The 21,453-nt window shown below is 44.2% G+C and overlaps 1 protein-coding gene across 1 annotated transcript in view; it reads right to left on the minus strand.

Annotated features, from left to right (window-relative positions):
- Positions 1-21,453, minus strand: part of Frmd4a (FERM domain containing 4A) — a 590,863-nt gene that overhangs the window by 464,559 nt on the left and 104,851 nt on the right. The window lies entirely within an intron of this gene.

A 21,453-nucleotide genomic window follows, 5' to 3' on the forward strand; every position in this document is an offset into this window, starting at 1 on the left:
AAAAAAGACCTAAATTCAATCCTTATAACCCATATAAAAAGGTGAGCATGGTGATGTGCACTTGTTATCATTCATTCATTCAATGTACATCGTAATGGGAAGACAATATATTTTAATCCCAGAACTGGGGAGATAGAAGAGTCAGATCCCTGGGTTTCCTGACCAGCCAGCCAGCTTACTCAGCAAACCTCACGCCAGATAGACACCATTTCCTGAAGAGTGACACTTAATGTTGAATTCTAGCCTCTACATGGACACAAGTGTACCCATAGCCATGCACCTAAACAAACATGTACTCACACACACAGAGAGAGGAGTATAATATCTCATCGTGGTTTTAATTTGCACCTCCCTGATGATTAGCGATGCTAAGAACATTCTTATACTCTTACTGGCCATGTGCATGTCTTTGAGAACTGCCCATCTCTGGTTACTATTCTGATCACGATAAGTAGTTTGCAAATATTGTCCCATTCTGTAAGTTGTCTTTTTAAGTCTAGATTTTTCCACTTGTGCAGGAGTTTTTAGACTGAGGCTAGTCTCAACTGGTCCATTTTTACATTTGTAGGCGACGCTCTTGGTGGGCATGGTTAAAGGAAAAGTCTTCACCTAAACAATGTCTAGGAGTGTTTCTCATATATGTGCATCTAGAAAACACAAGAGAAAAGGTTCTTTATGCTTCCGCATGCCCATAGCCAGCCTTCCTTGCATCCTTTATTGGGGGGACTGTTTTCCTGATGCATATTTCTGCCAGTTTGATATTGTTGTTGGGAGCAGATTGGTCATAATGATGTGGCTGTTATTCTGCATTTGCCATCCCACTGCACTGCTCTTGGGTGCCCTTTGTGGTGTGTTTAGGCTGAAATGCTATTCTGCCTCCAGCTTTCTCTGTTTTGCTCAGGAACATTCTGGCTATTCAGAGTCATTAGTGGCTTTATCTAAGTTTCCCTTTTTCCCCCTGTTCCTATTTCTGTGAGGAATGTCATTAGCATTTGATGGCAATTGCATTGCTTCTCTAGATCACTCTGGATAGTGTGGGCATGTTAACAGTATTAATTAGTCTATAAAATGGAATGCGTTTCCATTTCGTACGTTATCTTTCGTTTCCTTCATTGGTGTTCTGTAATTTCCATTGTGGAGATAATTCACTTCCTCGGTTACATTTGTTTATACAGGTTTTTTTTTTTTTTTTTTTTTTTTTTTTGCTGTTACAGCTATCCTTAAGATTGGTTTTGTCCAGCAGTTTTGCTATTGATATATACAAATACCCTCGATTCTTGGGATTGATTTCACATGGCGCAAACTGACTGAACTGGCTGGTCAGTTTTAACATTCTCAGCACGGTCTAGCTTTCCTGCCGTACAGAACCATGCTGTTTGTGAATTGTGGTAATCTCTCCCTCCCGCCCTCTTAGTCAGTTGCCTTTGATTTTTCTCTCCTAACTCGCTGTGCTGGCCCAGACTTGGAACACTACGTTGATTAACAGTATGAGCGAATCAACCTTTACCTCGTTTCTGATCCTAGAGTAAATGAGAGCAATGTGTCCTTATTCAGTGCGGTTCTGGCTGTGAGTTGTCGCATATAGACCACCCCCACCCCTCGTTATACTGGGGATTAAACACAAGGCCCTCCTCATGCTTGGCAAATGCTCTACTGTGACTTATACCCAACGACTTTTTCTATTAACAAAAATTTAAACAGATTCTCACTGCATTGCCTGTAGTAACCTTGGCCTTACTCCATAGCCCAAGGAATCCTGGACATGGCCATCTTCTTGCCCTTGGCCTCCCACACTGATGGGACTACAGAGTTGTGCCATGAGATCTGGTAGGCACAATGATGGTGATGATGATGTTCTAGTCAATCTTGAATTTTACTGAATGATCTTCTTGCAACTGTCTATATGATTGCATTGCTTCTGTTTTTCATTCTCTCGGTTTGAGCCATGACATTTGTTGACTTACGCACCCACATAGCCCTGGGATGATACCCATTTGGTGACAGTGTGTAGTCCTTTTGTGTGTGCAGTCAGAATTGGTTCGTGACCTTTAAGGTGGAAACTTTTGCAGCTTTGTTGAGCAGGGATACTGCTCTGCCCTCTTTTAGCCACATCTGTTTTTGGTAAAAGGCTAATACTGTTCTCACAAGGCGAAATCTCTTTCGTTTATACTTTGGTAATAGTTTGAGAATAATTCCTATTTGTTTTGTAAAAGCGAACATCATCAGTGTAGCCATCTTATCCTGGGACTCTCTTCGTTGGGAGACATTTTGTTCCTGTGACTCTCTGTCTGGTGCTCTTTTGATGACTGGAGATAGAACTGGTCGCTTCTGTTTTCTCATAGGACTGGCGAAGTTTCTTACCGGCAGTAAAGCAATCACTCGCAGGCAGACAAGGGGCACACGTAGTGAAAGAAAGCTGTGAGAAATTAATGAGCGCATGGCGAAGGTAGTCAAGAACTTGAGGACAGTCCTCCCTTGCTCTGCCTGGGAAATGTGGAAGTAGAGGGTCTGCACTCTACTGAGCAGGTGTGTCTAGTCTTTTGCCATTGGACACCACAGTGTCATCTACAACATCTACATTCGAGAAGTGTGCAAGTGAGTTACCAAAAAATAATTGTTAAAAAATAAAAGAAATCTTACAGTGTGGTTTAAGTAAGCTTATAATTGTTTGTTGGGCTACGTTCATAGCTATTTTTGGCCTCATGCATCTGAATTCAGCCCACAGGCTGTAGGCTGGACACACCGAATACGCAGAAATCATCATAGTTATTTATTTTTAAATTAAGATTCAAACATCCAAACTCTACAGGAAAATGTTATTACGTCGCCATGCACCCAGCCATGCCTTTGGCATTGTTTACCTGAGAAAATATTCACAGTAGAATATTAATTTTAAAATAGCTAATCATAACTATTTTATAACCGACAAAACCTTTGTTCTAGGTGTTTTATATACATGTGTGCATACATGTATTTCTGTGTCTATAAACGCAGGAATAAATCTGTCACAATATTTACAGGGAGAAGCAATGATTTTTCATTTTCATAGTTATTGTCAGTTTCTAAATTTACCATAAACTATTATTGACAATGACAAGCAAAGTGTAAATAGGTGACAGCAGGCTATTCACTTAACTCACCCACAGTTACACGACATCCTTATTCATCAACCGTATATTGAAACCCTCTTCTAGTAGTCTACAGAAAGCATTATGGGAAGAAGATAGTATAAAATAATGATCCCTATTTTAGGGGCTTTTACCATTTGGGAAATCAACAAAATTTCTGAAAACTCAGGTTTCAGAATTCTCCATGTCTTCTTAAATGAAATGTTAAAGCTTACTTTTGGTCCAACAGACGTTCTACTTGTACTTCAAGTGCCCTTACTAAAATGCTGCCTCTGATTGTTCAGATACCTGGGACTGAAAACTGTGAACCCCATAAAGGCCGTGGGGAAGGGCCCCTCCCTTTCAGTTGACAGAAGCATTAAAATCACCTCTTCCCCCACCTGTGTTTTTCCTCATTCTTTAAAAGTGAAGCTCGAGTCTTATTCTCTGGGCAGGTCTAAAGAGAATAATGAAAATTATTAGTGCTATAATATATGCTTCTTTCTTCCATAACATCAAAAATATCTACCTATTCTCTTGACATTCCTTTTAGTGTAGCCTAGATGTTGGAGTTTTTATTTTTGCTTTTGTGGAAACAGGTCCAGAAGGGGTTAAAGACATCACCTATTATAATCCAGTAAATTAGAAATGGAGGGGAAAAATTTAGAAATCATTTCTCAAGAATCTAGCCCAGAATGTCAGTAAAATTTAACAGGAAACCATACCTGTGAGAAGATCATTTTGACACGAGATAGTAAATCTTTCTGGGGAAAAAAGTCTCCCTGTCTTTCTTTGCATAAAAAAAAAAATCTGCTGCTATCAGGAAATAGCAGAGAGACACCACAGCCGCTTGAAGCTGAATGCTACCTGTAAAAATTATTTCCCCAAGGCTCCCCATTTATCCAACTCTCTCTTCAGATAATAAATAAACTTGCTCAATTTTGAACATCCAGTCTGACTCTTCACGCCGTGAGATCTCCAGGTGTGCACTGTAGCAGAAGGAGCCACGCTGGGTCCAATCAATTCCTACATGATTGCCAGTGGAAAGGGGTAATACTCATAACCGAATCTCCCAGAGCGGCACTGGCTCTCTTTTGGAGGATGTGTTCCACGATAAAATTAATAGTGGTAACTGCATGGATTAGGTGAATCAGAGCCTTCTTTCTTCATGCAAATAGCCCAGGGAAGGTCATTGACAAGGTAGCCAGCCTTTGCGTCACCTGTTGTAGTTTCCTGTACCCACACCAAACACATACAAACAAATTCTATGAATGACGTTGTTCTTTATTGCTTCTTTGTGTGTGCACTTGCATATACCTTTGTGTGTGTGCACCAGTGTGTGCACAGGAGGGGGAGAGGATGTATGTGCATGAGGGTAGAGGTCATTGCATGTGCTCCTTAGTCACGTTCCACATTCCGTTTTTGAGACAGGCAGGGTCTCTCACTGAACCTGGAGTTTGCTGATTTGGGTGGACCAGCTGGTCCAGCGAGCTGCAGGTCTTCCTGGCTCTACCCCTAGAGCACTGGGATTATGGGAGTATGCATCTCATGCCCCACTATTTGACACAGGTTCTGGTCCTCACACATGCATGTACAGCAAGCACTTTACCAGCCCAGCCCATCTTCTCAGCGCACTTATTTATTTATTTTTTTATTAACTTGAGTATTTCTTATATACATTTCGAGTGTTATTCCCTTTCCCGGTATCCGGGCAAACATCCCCCTCCCCTCTCCCCTTCCTTATGGGTGTTCCCCTCCCAGCCCTCCCCCCATTGCCACCCTCCCCCCAACAGTCTAGTTCACTGGGGGTTCAGTCTTAGCAGGACCCAGGGCTTCCCCTTCCACTGGTGCTCTTACTAGGATATGCATTGCTACCTATGAGGTCAGAGTCCAGGGTCAGTCCATGTATAGTCTTTAGGTAGTGGCTTAGTCCCTGGAAGCTCTGGTTGCTTGGCATTGTTGTACATATGGGGTCTCGAGCCCCTTCAAGCTCTTCCAGTTCTTTCTCTGATTCCTTCAACGGGGGTCCTATTCTCAGTTCAGTGGTTTGCTGCTGGCATTCGCCTCTGTATTTGCTGTATTCTGGCTGTGTCTCTCAGGACTCAGTGCACTTACTAATCACTGTTTTACTCTGAAATCATAAATTCAGAATAAAGCTTGGTCTTCAACATGTAATTATTACATTTATAATTGTTTTCTTTTACTGGATATTTTACTTACATTCCAAATGTTATCCCCTTTCCCGGTTTCTCCTCCGGAAGCTCCCATCCCATCCCACCTCTCCCTGCTTCTATGATGGTGCTCCTCCTCCCACCCACTCCCTCCCTTGACATTTTTTATGATGGTGTAAAAGTATACCTGCCCCAAATCCTATTTTTCATTAAAGTGTTTTATAAAATTGTGTGAGGAATTCGATATTACTACTGAACAGAGTGAACATCAGATGACTTTGTTCAACTGTATTCTGAGATAACTGTTTTGAGCATAGTTAAAGTCTTCTAGGCTCAGGTAGAATATTCAGAAGCTTTGGTATGTTAAATAGGTTTTTGGCTAGTGGTCGTTCAATTTGGGATGGGTTAATCATAGCACAAACTCATCATGAGCGGAGGGACATCTGTATTTCTGTACTAGCTCTTGTGTCTCTCTATCTAACTTCCCAAGGATCTATGCAGGCATTTCCATCCACAAGCCTTCCCAGGGAAAAGCAAGTCAGTACCAATGGCCAGGAACTGTGAAAACCTATTCTGCCTCTCATTTTCAAGCACAGGACTCATTGATGAGACAGTCTAGCCCTATGTGTTCACAGGCACACAGTTATACATATTTGCACATGTTGTCATGGAACTGATTAATGGAAACCTGGGATAGCTAAAGCTAAGAGTGGTCACTTTTCCAAGATCAATTCAACCTTAAGCTACTCAAAACCCATCTACTCCCTACTGCTTGGTCCCATGGTCTCTGGTCATGCTGAGCTTCATGCATCGGTATCAAGTTAGTTCCTGATTAAGCACTAAAATGTTCCTGCTAGCAAATAAGTTGGTGGTATGTGAGGAGCCCAGATTTTCCCAAACGTTTCTCAGAGAGTCCGATGAAAGGACAAAGGGAATTTTAGTTCTGTGTTCCCGTTCGGGCACCAGTGGATCTGGACCAGCAGGTCCTTCATTGACAGGTCCTGATGGTAAGGTACCGGGTATAGAGGTCTTTCATAAGCTTCGTCCTATGCCAAGCAAGTTAATTACAAAGTACTAAGTCAAACAGTGTTGGCAAAGAGAGCACAAGATATACCTCAGATAATGCTGCCTTAGGATTGATAAACACATCCCAGAGGGAAAGAGTTGGGTCCCCAGAAGCCATAACCTTGACTCTTCTGAGACACCGAGTCAGACAGGCTTTGCCAAGTCTATTCCTGGACAAGGTCAGAGAATGAAAGTTCCCTTTGTCCTTTCATCGGGCTTCTGAGAAAGCCTTGGGCTGGTCTAGCTCCCCACAGGGGTACTTGAAGAATTTGAATGATTTGAATTAAAGGCTAATATTGGATTTAAATCCAGTTCTTACACGTTTATTCCTAGAAGACAAAGTCCAAAACCAAATGGAACTCAGGCATTACTTCGTTATGGATGGGTATTTTTATGTTTGTATATGGAATGTTTCTCAGGGGATCCTGTGTCTGAATATTTGTCTCCAGCTCATACTACTGCATTGAAAGGCTGTAGAACCTTTGGACATGGAGACTAGATGGCAAACACAGGACTAGAGAGAGAGCATTGTGGCCCATCCAGTTCCTGCCTGAGAACACTGCTTGGTCCACAGAGATGAAATAGGTCATGTGGTGAGTTCTTGCCATCATGGATGGAGCCCTGGACACCATGGTTTCTATGTCGTGAAATTGTACTCAAATAAGCCCCCTTTCCATTAAGTTGCTTCTTGTTAGTATCTGTCACAGTGAGATGACATGTAACGAAGGCAGAGGTCAACCCCATGAGCTAATATTAAGTGCATCATGGTTTAATGGCTTGCCTTCTTCATTTATCTTGATGTTGGCTCAAAACTCTGTCCTTAAAAACTTCTGATCAATACAAATCTCTCAATAAGCCTTATGTTACTGGGATCCTGGGTCCTTCACCAGAGCAGCAAGCATCCTTTACCACTGAGGTCATCTCTCCAGTACTGAGAGCATTATTTTTTAATTCTTGTATGACAAAAGATATTGGTTTTGTCATAAAGTGTGTAATTTTTTTTCTACCTTCTAAGAAGGATGTCAGCAACTGTTATCAACAGGATAATAGGTGTAGATTTGCCAGAATAGAGCACATAACTCAGTTTCACTTCTGAAGGAAAATAGAATCATGGGAAGAGGTTTATAAAAAGATTCCAGGAAAGGATGCTTAGTGGGGATTTATGTAGAAGAGGATGGTCACAAAATGTTGTGCACCAAGCAATGTGTGCACTTTCCTTAGACTCCTCTGTGACATCTTCAATCAAATCTCTGACTCACTGGGCTTACAATCAAATTACTATTTCTTAGTTTAAAACCCACCCTTCCAGGTGCTTCTTTCTGATGCTAGGCAGGTTTTTCTGGAAGCCTGGTCCCTAGCTTCTCTTCTAGACCTCAAGGCATGGCAGTAGTGGAGGAAGACTGAGTCAAGGTGTCTGTTCTTCCTGGTGATCTCTGATTCTTCCTGTTCCTGTCCCCTTTAAGACAGCCTGGCTATGGGACCTGACAGGACATTTCCTCTGACAGCCTAATCATCTTCCTGAAAGCCATGCAGAATACTTCTGGAATATCACCTGGATGATATGGGGCGAGGGCAGAGAGATACAGGAAGGGGAGTCTAAGATTGGTGGACTGAAGACACCACCAAATGCCTGGGCATTTGGAAGTGGGTAGAGATGGTGCAGCATCATCAACGATCTATCACTGGGCTTCATCTCTCTCTCATGTGGAACAAGGGTAGCTCAGCTGAGTATTCTCTTATTTCCCTGTCCCTGCCTCTGAGTCTGAGTCACCCCGTTTGGCTCTGGTCACTTGGTTGTTTAATAATGAAAGACCCCCCCTACACACACACACACACACACACACACACACACACACACACACACACACACTTGTAATTTAGTGGAGTCCAATTACAGGAATGGGACACCCAGCTGTCTTCGCTTGCCACTGGATTGGAATTCCTCTTGATTTAAAGGTGTCCCCTTCTCGGATGATTGATGATTTCATTCAAAATGATTGCAGCTCTGCTAGGGCATTTTCCTACAGTGGTTCTCAACTTGTGAGTCATGACTCCTTTGGTAAGTCTATCTCCCAAAATATTTACATTACAATTCATAGTAAGAGTGGCAATACGACAGGTATGACATCGCAATGAAAACAAGGTTATGGTCTGGGGTCACCACAACATGAGGAATGGCGTTAAAGGGTACCAGCATTAAGAAGTTGAGAGCCACTCGCTTGTCACATCCCTTCTGCAGCTCCCACACACGTCAGTAAAAAAGGGGCTGAGCAGCATTTGAAGGCTCACAGAGGTAGCCCAAACACTCTTCTACCTTTGGCGAAGCGTAGGAACGCTAGACGACTTTCTTGGTGAAATAGGTAACGGCTGCTTTTAAAACTTAGTGGAACTGATAGGAATGAACAACACTGTTCTACCCACTCATAAATAAATATTAATCAAGAGGGCTTTGAGGGAGCAGAACGAAGTTTACCATGCATTAAACTGTCTTACATCCATGCTATGTGTGTGCAGTACTGTGCTTTGAACCCATGGCCTCACATATGCTAGGCAGGTACTTTACCACTGGGTTACACCTCCAGCCCTCTTGCTACTTATTTCGGCACAGGGTCTCACTGAGTTTCTCAGGCCGGGCTCTGGAGTCAGGCAGTCACTGATCTTTCGATCTTCCTGCCCCAGCCTCCTTAGCCCTGGGCTCACAGCCTGTGCTACCAAAGCCAGCTAAATCCTTCTTCTTCGCTGCAAAACAAAGATCAGGACCCTTTGGATCAAAGACCTGCACTTGGGATGATCAGGTACCTTCTGCAGAGCTCGAAAGCTTTTTAATGCTGTGACCCTTAGTGTTGTTCCTTATAAAGTGGTAACTTATTTACTTCTATATGCGGGCTGTCATTACCAGATCAGCACTGGGAACGAGCACCCAAGGCATCGCATCTATGCAGCTGGAAGAAACGGAAGTCTGAAGCTGAAGGAGACTTTTATACTCAGGCTAGGCCAGCTGTCTGAAATATCAAGCCTACTGAGTTTGAAAACACTGAGACTCTAAAGTAACTGCTCCATCCAGGAAGGAGAAGCCCCACCACTCAGTGGAGTGCAGACAGCTGCACAAAGGCACATACATTTAAACACATTCCTTGCCTTGGGCCCCATCTTAGTTAACTGCCTCTGGTTACCTCCTTACCAAAAAGGTCTGTCTGCTCGTTCTTTTTGGACTACATGCAACACTTGACTTCTTGGAGTTAATAGAGATTAAAACGCTACATAAAATGCCATTTTATATAATACATAAGAGTAATATTAGCCATTGAAATGAGAAAGATTCTGTCAGCCTGTCATCTCTGTGCCATGAGACGTGGCAACCAATTCTAAAAATCAATTAGAATAAATTGAAAATTCTGTCGCTCAGTTGTACCAGCAACATAGGTCAGCTGAAGACTTTGTGTGTCTGTGGCTACTGCACCGGCTAGTGCTGACTTAAGCATTAGTTCCCTCTTCCCAGAAAGACCATAAATGGGGTCTGAGCAGATAGGGCATTCTGTAAATGCTTGCTTTAGAAGCACGAGGACCCGAGTTTGATCCCAGCACCCATGTCCAAACCTGGATGGGGTGGTATAGTGTATGTACATCTGCAATCTCAACTTCGGGAGGCCGAGCCAGGAGGATCCCTGCAGCTAGACTTGCTAAGTCAATAAATTCAGTGAGAGACCCTCTCTCCCCCAACAAGGCAGAGAGCAATGGCGATAGATAATCTATATCAACCTCTGGTCTCCGTTCACATATACACAGAATATACTATATACACCACTCATGCCCCACGACCACATCCACATGCTCACAAACAAACCTACACACAGCTCATGCACAGAAAGGACACATGGTTACAGAACTTGCCCTACACACATGTAGCATGCCTGAGCTGCCTCCTGCGTGACCAGAAATCATTAAGAATCTGGAATAAGAAACCACAGATTCCCCAGAGACCGAGCGATTCTAGCTGTTGGGAGGAAACCGGGTTCAGCTTTGCAAGGGTTCAGCCTCTGTTCACTGGATGATGTAAAAATGAACCTTTTTCTCCTAATTTTAAAGGGCTTTTCCAAGACCCCCTTCTCACCTTCCTTTCTTTACTGGCAAGGGCGTGTTGGGAGTGGATCCACAATCTGATGTGGTCCTTCTGAACTTTGTGACTTTCCTGTTTATGCTACATATGCAGCTCTCTCTCTCTCTCTCTCTCTCTCTCTCTCTCTCTCTCTCTCTCTCTCTCTCTCTTACACCAGCAAACGCCCTCCTCTCCTGGTACGAGAGCCAGCTGATGCCTGGCCACTAGCTGCACCTATCATGGTGCAGATTCCAATCCCAGCCTTTCAAACACAGTAAGACAATACCAGAGAGAAATAGGATGAAGTCACATAGAGACTCTGGGGCTTCCTGCTTGGTCACCCATGGAGTGGAGGGCGTCCCTCTTGCCTGCTCTGATCCAGACTTGTATCTGCTGTGTGCTTATCACACAAGGACAATGGTTAACCTCAGAACCTATCCCCCTCTTGAGACTCCCATTCTTTTTGCAATTTACTGTCTATTCCGGGTAAGGGGATTCACACAGAATGGCTGGCTCCTTGCTGGTCTTCCCAGGGGCTGCTTCTCTTGTCCATTTGATGTACAACATGCTCTGCTAGTGCTGACAGAAGCCCAGAAGTTGATTGGTTGTTAGGTTCCTCTAATGGATGCTCACATCACCACAAGGGCATCCGTGGGCTCTCATAACCCTCTCAAAACATGAGTTCACACGGCTTCGTTCCATGCCAGCAACAAATTGACAGCCAGCCAGCACTTAACTAGAAGTTCACGGTTTGAATTTTAGCACGTATCCGTTTAATTCCTTCCCTGTTGGTCATTATGGAGCCCCTTCCTTTCCTCTGCCTCTCACTGGCACACGCAATACGCCCTGTTAGTCACCCACCTGAAGATCCAGACTTTAACAAGGGAGGCAAACACATTGCTTTTCGCTTGTTTGTCTCTGTTGCTATTTTAGGTGCTGGTCTTCAAACTCAAAGCCTCTTGCAAACACTCTCCCTATGAAGAAAATCCCAATGCCTGATGCTTGTGTTTAATCAACAACAACACTGGAGGGTAAAATCAACAGTCTCCCTCATTTCGTATTATCCAATACTAATACAAACTGGAGTTAAGCTGTCTGGGAAGCCATTGCTTCCAAAACCAAACCAGTGACTTTAAAAACAATAATCATTCATTTTATTTTATGATAGTCCCATGAAGTCTTACATACAAGTCACCCCAGTATTTGTAACTTTGTTACCTATAATAAGACTCTAGACAGAAGACCCAAAATATTCAGAGAAATGGAATGTTTAATAAACAGTTTAGTCATTCTTCTGGTGAGGGATGTAACCGCCAGGAACCGTGCTTCTGGAGAACAATAGCAGAAAACATTCCTGACATATAAAATGTGACTTCCACCCAGACCCCAATCTTTCCATCTGTAAATTTACTACATTCTCCTTCTCCCGCTTTAGGTTTTCTGTAGAGATGAAATGGAACAGACTTCATAAATTGCTTAACACAATGCAGAACACAGGTAAGAGACTCATAAATGTCAGCTATCGCGACAGCGTAGGTGACAAAACACACAGACAAGTGTGCGCCCAGAGAGAATACAGATGAGGCAGCACTGTAGCAGGGATGCGAACAGAGTGATTGCTAGCGATTCCTAGTTCCTTCTCTTTAAAGAGATTTATATCATGTATGTGTATATGTATGCATGTATGTGTGTGTGCCTATGTGGGTTTATGTGCACTGTGTGCGTGCAGGTGTCCATGGAGGCCAGGAGAAGGTGTGGGATGCCCTGGATCCCCCTGTCGTTGCTGGCGGTTGTGAGCTGCCCTACTTGTGTGCTGAGAGCTGACCTTTAGTCCTCTGTCAGAGCAATGTATTCTTTTAACTATTGGGTCATCTCCCTGCTTCACCTCTCACCTTTCTTCCTTGCTACCAGTTGGATTTTCATTGCCATAACAACAGAAGCACCCCAAGCTACAGATCCAAAATCCAAAATTCTCTAAATAATGCACCATTTTGAGTGCAATGGGACACCACACATGAGCCATTTCCCAAGTGATCTCATGAGACATCAGAGCACAGGCACATTAAATATCGCTAAAATTAATTGCACCGTCCGGATATGAAGGGTCAATGAAGTAGAAGTGGTGTGAGTGTCTAGAATTGAGTATCATCTTAGTACACGTGTATGTGAATGTTCAGAAATCAGGAACAGTTATGGTTTGGGGTTAGGGTTACTTACACTACACGGTGAGAGCACACTTTTGTTACTGTAAGGAGCCAGGACAACCTTTGCCTTAACCTGATTAAAATGAGACTGTGGATTAAATACCCGACGCTGTCTTGGAGAGTTCCGAATTTGGTATTGAGGTTATGACTGTTAAGGGAGTAATTGATGTGTATGCTGCTCACTGCTCCCAAGACCCTTGGTGAGGGGTACCACCCCCATAATACAAGAAAGGACTTCAGTAGGCCTCTAGCTCACTGGTTCTCACCCCCACAGACCCCCTTTTATGTACCAGGTGGACACTGTGGGGGAAGAGTGAGGTCTTTCTGGTCCTCTAAGTCTGATAGGACAAAGCTCATTGCAGTTACCATGTTTAGGGGCAGAAAGGGACACGGTAAGCATCCTGTACAGGGCTCCCAACCCTGGCCTTCTAACTTCTTAGGAGGATCACACCCCTTCCTATAGACTAGAGATGTCAAAATCTGAGTGATCTCTCATCACTCCTGAATCCAAACTCTTGGGCTTATAAGAAGGGAAATGGAGTCCTACAGAGGAATTGCTGTTTTGCTTTACCCAAGACTTCAAGTGGGAATTAACATAGTGTCACTCTTCCAGGGTAGATGGAAAAGCTATTGCTTGGAGGGTTCCCAGTTTCTGCTAAAGTCCCTCTTCCAGACCTTGTGGGCATTGGGTGGATGTGTCTGATGCAGTTGTATTTTTAATTTTAGGACTAGAGGTGGGCCTTGGGTCCTGATTTGTACCCTTGTTTGACTGTTCTGTCCAAATATCAAGCCGGGGTAGTCTGTGTGGAGTTCTTTTTCCAGGATCTATATGCTCTACCCCCCTTTTTGAGTGGTTCCTAGTTTTACCAATAACATTTCAGGACATGAGAACTGCTAGTAGCTCATTTTCATTAACAGCTTACACTATGCTAAATCTACCCTCTGACAAAGCTGAGAGGCAGGGACAGTCCCCAGTCCTAAGTGACAAGTGAGGAAACAGAGGTTTGGAGAGTTGGACAGCCTGTTCCGGGTCTTAGACCCAACAAGAGGTAGACCTGTGACCCGAACTGAAGCTGTTTGGTGTGTAACTCGGTTTTTTGATTACTGTGCTTTATTGTAGCCCCCTAAGGAGGCATCAGTTACTTTTCTCTTTACCATGGCAGACTACGCCTTAAGGAGATACATCTTGACTTAGTGCAGAGAGTGGGTAAAGTCTATCAAGGCAGAGACGGCATGGCGGCTGCAGCTGACTTACTCATGGTCCCGAGTGACACTTGCCATGTCTGTTTGCTTCATGGTGGTATAAAGGAAGCCAAGAGCTCAGATCTGAATATGTTGAGCCAGCTATGGGTGGGCTATAGTCTACAAGTTCTGACTTCATCAGCCAGCTAGGTTCAATGACTTCCCCCAACAACGCCATCAAGTGGGAACCAAGTGTCCAAATGAGACAAGTGTAGGGAGAAGCCAGGTTATCTGAAGAAGCAAATTAGCAACTCAGGATACAAGATGGCGCCAGCCACCTCCTCTAGCTTCCCAACAAAGCACTTAGCAACTGTGATCCCAATTTGCACGAAGCTACACGCAACCCGCAACCTTCACCAAACAAAGCAACCAGGCCACTTTACTTTATGGGTCCTTATCAACCCTTAGTAACTCCTTCTATGCAGTCAAACATATCCTGAAATATCCCAGAACTAGGGACAGGGGTCCAATCCTAACGCATTAAGTTTGCGTTAAGGTAAACTGTTTTCTCTAAGAGAACTTTTAGGATAAATCTCTTGTTTACTGTCATATGCCTAGGCATGATTGGGTATGCATTTGACTAAAACCAAAAGGATATGCTCAGTGAAAAAGGCCTTGTGCAACCTACACTTGTCAATCAAAACAAAAATACTCATATCCTGCTGATGGCAAAATTCCTGCAGTCGACCCACAAGGGAGAGCACGAACAGTAACCTGCAGTCTCTCGCAGACACATCTAACTTGTACTTTTGTTTTGCCTTTAAATCAAATGACTTCCTAATTTCAGTTCTTCTCACAACGTGGCAAGAATCTGAAAGCCCACGGTCTGGACAAAAATGGGGCAATCACAGACACCCAAGTCCCCAGAGGCCATTTCACACGGTGAAACCATAGACTTTCCCGGGCAGAGACGCTTCTACAGAGCTGTGCCTGGAATCAAACGCAAGTGTGCAATTTGTAAAGATCCAGTTACTATGTCTTTCTGACAAGATCCTAAGGTAAAGGTTAGATCTCATTACTTTTCGGGTCCCTCTCTCCCTTTCGTGGCAGAAGGCAACTGTCTACTTGCATCTAGGCAGGATGGTGAGGAATTCCAAATTCTGTTCTTTTCAAATCAGTCAACCCCGACCCCCACCCCTGGTGTGTATCCCAGTCGTGATGTGAATCAGCCTGAGGCACTGGACCTCACCTCCCACCTTGTTTCTGAGACAGAAGATATTCCAGGCTCACTGGTGATGAACTTGGGGATAGTCTCCTGTCGCCACCTCCCACCTTTCCACAGGGATGCTGACTTCCAGCTTTACATTGGTTCTGGAGGTCCAAACCCAAGTACTCACACTTATATCACAAGATCCCCTCCCCTGTCCCAGCCACTGAGCCATCTCCCCAGCCTGGACTTTTTAAGGTTCCAAAGATCAGAAAGTGTTTAGGACTGGGATATATGCAAGCACAACTCCAATTAGGTGACTTGATAACCTGTCACCCATTATGACGCATTATAAACCAATTTCCTAATGGAAGCTGGAGAGGGGCTGCCAGCCGGAGATTTACATCTGAAGGGCTTAAAAGCCTAGAGTCCCCTCACTGATGCTCCAGCATGGGGGAAAAGGCGGGTACTTCTAGTCTCTTTATTGCAAAAAAATGTGACATAATGAGGTAGCATCAAGCTCTAAAATGATGCCTGGGGTGTGACTAGTTGTACCCTTTGATGTTCAAGAACAGTTGCGTCTTTGTCTGGGCTGAAGGAAATGTGCCCCAGGACAGTTCCAAATTGGCCCTCCTCTCCCAGGGGAGGAAGGAAAGGAGGCTCCTGAGTACCACCCCCCTCCTCCTTACAGAATCCTTCATAGCCAAGCGCCACTCAGCAATGTCCTCACCGTCATCAAAGCCTTTCCATTAGGAGTGCCAGGAGAAAGCTCAGGAAGATAGTAATTATTAGAGACAGCACGTTATTATCCTTTGGCCTCTTTGGACTTTTTATTTCTAGCAAGAGATAGGATGGCTCCAGCCATCTTTGTCTAAATGACATCCGGGGATACTCAGCGCTGTCAAAGCTTCCCCTGAGCTCCTGACACCTAGCGATCTTATTTCCACTCAGTGGAAAAACCAGATCTATACTTCCGATAAGGGGAAATCCCTCTGCTCCTGAAATGTTTCTGAGCTCAGCTCTGCTGCTCTACAGAATAGACGATGGGGGAGATGCATGTACACAGATGCTGCCTTGCTCACTATGGGGTCGTCTCTCAACAACCCTTTGGAAACTGGAAATACTGCAAGCAGAAAGTGCACCTAATAATGCACCTGACCAATCCAGCATCAGAGCTTAGCATGGAGCACCCACTAATACCAGCTGCACACCCCACCTTGATTGCATGGGGACAGCGGCTTGTTGCTACCTGCCAGCATCAGGAGGGAATGGTGTGACCACATCATTATTGCCAAACAAGGAAGGAACAAAACTCAGAGTTCAGAGTACAATTCTTACTGAATGTACATTTCCCCCACCACTGGAAAGTTGTAAAACCACGCAGATATGCTTAAAGTATACAAGAGATGACCGCCGGTGAATTTCATGACTATACCTGTTAGGTGGTACGTTGTTTTAAAAGAGAAGATTTCAAAGTTTCAAAGCTATGCTGCCTTAGAGCTGCTGGGTGGATCACTGAGTGTCTCATTCTCACCAGGCAGAGACGCTCGCGAGTGTGGTTTTACTACAGCCTAGGTGCGTGTTTACTGTGCTGTCTTCCTCTTCAACTGTACTGACATGAAGGCAGTACTAAGGCACTTACTCAGTGTTCTGCTATGAAGAGACACCACAACCAAGGTAACTGTTATAAGAAAAAGCATTTCACTGGGGCTTGCTTGCTTATAGATTCAAAGGTACAGTCCATTACCATCATGGTGGAGAGCATGGTGTCTTGTAGGCAGACACTGAAGCAGTAGCTGAGAGCTTCAACCTGATCTAGAGAGGGAGGGAGGGAGGGAGGGAGGGAGGGAGGGGGAGAGAGAGAGAGAGAGAGAGAGAGAGAGAGAGAGAGAGAGAGAGAGAGAGAAACACTAACTAGGCTTTGTTTGGGCTTTGGAAACCCTAAAGCATCCCCACCCACCCAGTGATTCTCTTCCTCAATTAAGGCCATACCTCCTAATTCTTCTCAAGTAGTGCCACTCTCCGATAACTAAGTATTTGAACATATGAGCCTATGGGGGAAGCAGTCATACTTCTTCACAAAAGGTCTTGCTCAAAGTCCATAGGTTCTCAGAAGGTTCACTCAAGGCAGACCAAGGAACATAGAGTAGAGCCCAAAATTCCTGGTTATAGCAGTGAATGTTTATATCATAGGCACTAATAAGCAGGTGCTTTGGAAACAGTTTAATGATACCATTTAGTGTGTCGGTGTTCGTGTGCGTGTGCATGTGTGTGTGTGTTTGTGTGTGTGTATGCTCACACGCAGGAGTTCACACACATGTATGTGTGTCTATGTGGAGGTCAGAGGGTGCTAGTCCTTAGGAACTACTCATAATTTTATTTTGAAATTGAGAAAAGAATCGCTCACTTGCCTGGAGCTCACCTTTTGGGGTAATAAGGCTGGACTTGCTGGTTGATCCACATCTTGGGGATCTGCCTGTCTCTGCTTCCCCGGCACCAGGATTACCAGTGTATGCCAGCATTTTAAATTTGGTAATGTGGGTTTGGGTGCGCAAATTCAGATTCTCATGCCTTTACAACAATACTTTACGGAGCACGTCATCTCCAAGCTCCGATCTCATTTTGCTTTGCATAATTACCTTGAAGATCAAGCACATGCTACAATTTCTTGTGAACCCAGAGAGGACAAATACGTTAGTTAAGATCACACTCATAGCACACTGTGGACCTGGTTTTCAAATCCAAGTCAAAATTTTAAGCCATACCAGTGTCTGGAAGTCAGACATCCAAATACAAGGACATAACTCCTTGGGAATACTCTGGCCTAAGGTGGTCTGTAAAGACAAAACCATTCTTTGGAAGGGTCTATGTAAATCCTCCTTTCAGCTAATGCGTCCTCCTCCCTAGGCAGTGGTCAAAATCCATGGGAGGGGCACCTCCTAAAGACGTACAGTGCCCAACCTGGTCATTCAACATGGAGGCCCTGGATGTGGTCCTTCAAAGTCCATCTCAAATCGCACATCTGAGTGGTAGTGGTCCACACAGCATGAACTTGGCCAGGGCTCCTCTATGTACAAGCCAAATGAGTTCAGACAAATCCCCTAACATTTTTGGCCTTTGTTCTGTCTTTGGAAAATAAAAGAGTGGGACCGGGTTATTTCTACGGTACCTGTGACTCTAAAACCCTGCAGCATATCGTTTGAACTCAAAGCAAGCATGACTTGTTAGTGAAAAATGGAATATTTCGCATATTGTTTTCATATATCTCTACTTTTATCTACTGTATTTCTCTAAAAATGATGAGTTGCTTCTAGACAAGAACTCTAGATATTCAATTAACATTCACTGATTGTGCTTTAACGTACGGAGCCACACCATTCACTGACAACCTTGTATGTTAGTCTTTTGAAGGTTGCTATAACAGCCAAAGCAAAGGTTCTTATGAAGAAAATGAAGTTTGTTCAGGGTACCCTTTTGGAGACCAGAAGTCCTAACGTCATGACCTGGCTCTCACAATTGTTCCCTACCTTCGATGGCACCCCTTACGGCAGATGACATCTCAGGGGGAATGTGAGAGTGAACACACATGAAAATGGGGAGTCAGAATGTGTGGTAGAGCCAATCTTGGTCTTTTTTCCTAACGGTCTCTTTCATAAACCCTAAGTGAATCCCAGGTAAATTAGACTCCTCAAGTCCCCAATGGCCTGAAGTCCTCTCCCTAGGCTCCACCTCTGGAAGGCCCCTCTACTTATTAATATTACCATACGGGTGACCAAGCTTACTCTGTATGTGGCATGTTTCTGTATGCCTCAAAATATACTGTCACCATGTCACATGCACAAAACAAAGCCTATGGCACTCTGACAAGAGGAAGGAAACCAACTGTGATTTTTAAAATGTGCTTTGTGCAATCTCTAATCATAAACACAGACCTACAAAGTGATAGCTTCTCTGCTAAGATACTCTTGAACTTAATAATATATAAAAACAAATTACACCAATAAAACTAACAGGTATATAAAAAAAATCACATTTTCCCATTTTCCAATTTTTTGCCAAAAACATTAGAACAAGGATGATGGACTGGGCTGTTTAGTTTAGATTTCATACAAAATGTGAAATTCTGAAATGTTAGAACTGGGGACTGAGATGTCTCAGTGAGTGGGAGTACTTGCTGGGCAGGCACGAGGACCTGAGTTCAAATCCCCAGTACCTATGTGAAAAGCTGTGCATGGTTGAGCATGCCTATAAGCCCAGCACCGCTGAGCACAGAAGCAGGGGATTGCTGGGATTTACTGGCTGCCAGGCTAGCTCTGGGTTCAGTGACAGATGCCATCTCAAAGGGAAAAGTCAAGAATGATAGAACAGGATACCTCACATCCTCTGGCTTCCTCACAGCTGTGTGTGTGTGTGTGTGTGTGTGTGTGTGTGTGTGTATGCGCATGAACACACATGTGGACTCACACACACATGTACTCATAACATACACATGTCTACTCATACATACACATACTCATACACATGCACTCATAACACACATGTATACTCATAACATATATATACTCAAAACACACATGAATGCTCCTCACTCTCTCTCTTTCTCTCTCCTCTCTCTCTCACACACACACACACACACACACACACACACACACACACACACACACTCCCTAACCAAAGTTACCCTGTAACATAACAACAGCCAGTTAAACAGAAAGGTAGATTTTTCATCAACTCCAGGAGCCACTGGCTTGACATTAATGGAAAAGTCATAGAAAATGAATGTTTTCCCGGGAGTTCAAAAGTTACTTTAAATTCCATGTGTACACTTTAGTGAAAACAAGCCAGGCCTTCAATAATTAAAACCATCAATATGTACTGTTCAGGACTGAAAGGACCTGAAAGGACTGGAATTTCTATGCCGGCTGCTACTTAAATCGCAGGGTGTTGTTAAGTTAATTTAACACCAGAATATGATCATTAGGACCACAGACTGATGAATCTTTGCAAAAGCATTAAGGGATGATTTTTCTCTGTCTCTCTCTCTCTCTCTCTTTTTTTTTTTTTTTTTTTTGGTTCTTTTTTCGGAGCTGGGGACCGAACCCAGGGCCTTGCGCTTCCTAGGCAAGCGCTCTACCACTGAGCTAAATCCCCAGCCCCTCTGTCTCTCTCTTTTGACCTGTAATTTTTTTTATCTTTGTAACCTAAAAGTAAGAAAGTTGAATTTTTTAGTTTGGGATCTTCTCTCTCTGAGAGAGAAAAAGCATGAAGCTAATCACAGAAATCCCCACAGAGTATGATGGCAGGGTGTAGAGTTTTCTCCCACTCATGTGGGGAGCTTTTCTTAGGGCTTCTATTTGTAGATCTTGAATAAGGTTTAAAAGAATACGGCAAACATGAGAGTGGAGGTAGGAATTAACTGTGCAGTCAGATGACTCTGCAAGTTTTACCCAAGAACAATGGAAGCCTACTGCGAAATGCATCATTTCACCCTGGGGAAGATGGCGGCGGTCACGGGAGCCTCATGGTCACGGGAGCCTCACGGTCACGGGAGCCTCACGGTCACGGGAGCCTCGGGTCCCCAGTGGGAAGAACTTTGCCGCCCTGTAAAGGGCATTCTCCTGTGCTTCTTGGCTGGTGTGATGGTTTGAATAGGAATGGCCCCGTAGACTCACGTCTTTGGATGCTTGGCCATAAGGAGTGGCTCTATTAGGAGACGTGGCCAAGCTCCACCCAGTGTAGCACACAGTCTTCCCCCGCTACCTTCTGATCAAAGATGTTAGGACTGCCAGCTACTCTCCAGCACCATGTCTGCCGACACATCTCCATGCTCCCCTCTGTGACCATAACTGACTGAACCTCTGAAACTGTAAGCCAGCCCCGGTTAAGTGTTTTCCTTTAGAAGACTTACAGTGGTCATCGTGTGTCTTCAAGGCAATGAGACCCTAAGACGGGTGGACACAATGCTTTGAATTGTTTTCCTCTAGAAAATTCTACGGTCTCGAATTTCAACCCTGTTAGAAAGTTCACACCGGCTGAGACTGGTGCCTACCCCGGTGCCCACCAGCACGTAGATCCAGAAAAGGCTTCCACCTGTATGGGACCACCCAGGAAATGGTGTAAGATTTAGGCACAGGTGACACATGTGCATACATAGGTCCCCAGTTGGAGAGCATGGAAGTGAGACTGACATGTCATCCAAGAAGCTGTCCTTTGGATGGTAGGTGACTTACGTCTTCTGGACCACGTCAGGACTCTGGGGAGAACTAGAGCCAGGGCTTGTCCTAAACAGGTATGGGATGACTTCATATATCAGGGTGCAGAGGTTGTGGGGGCCGAGCCAAACCTGGAGTTTTAGTGGAAATAGCCTAGTTTCACTGCCTCAAATACCATAGGCATGGAAGACTGGGGGCCAGGTGGGATA

This window comes from Rattus norvegicus, chromosome 17, assembly GCF_036323735.1.
Source record: "Rattus norvegicus strain BN/NHsdMcwi chromosome 17, GRCr8, whole genome shotgun sequence".
NCBI lineage: Eukaryota > Metazoa > Chordata > Mammalia > Rodentia > Muridae > Rattus > Rattus norvegicus.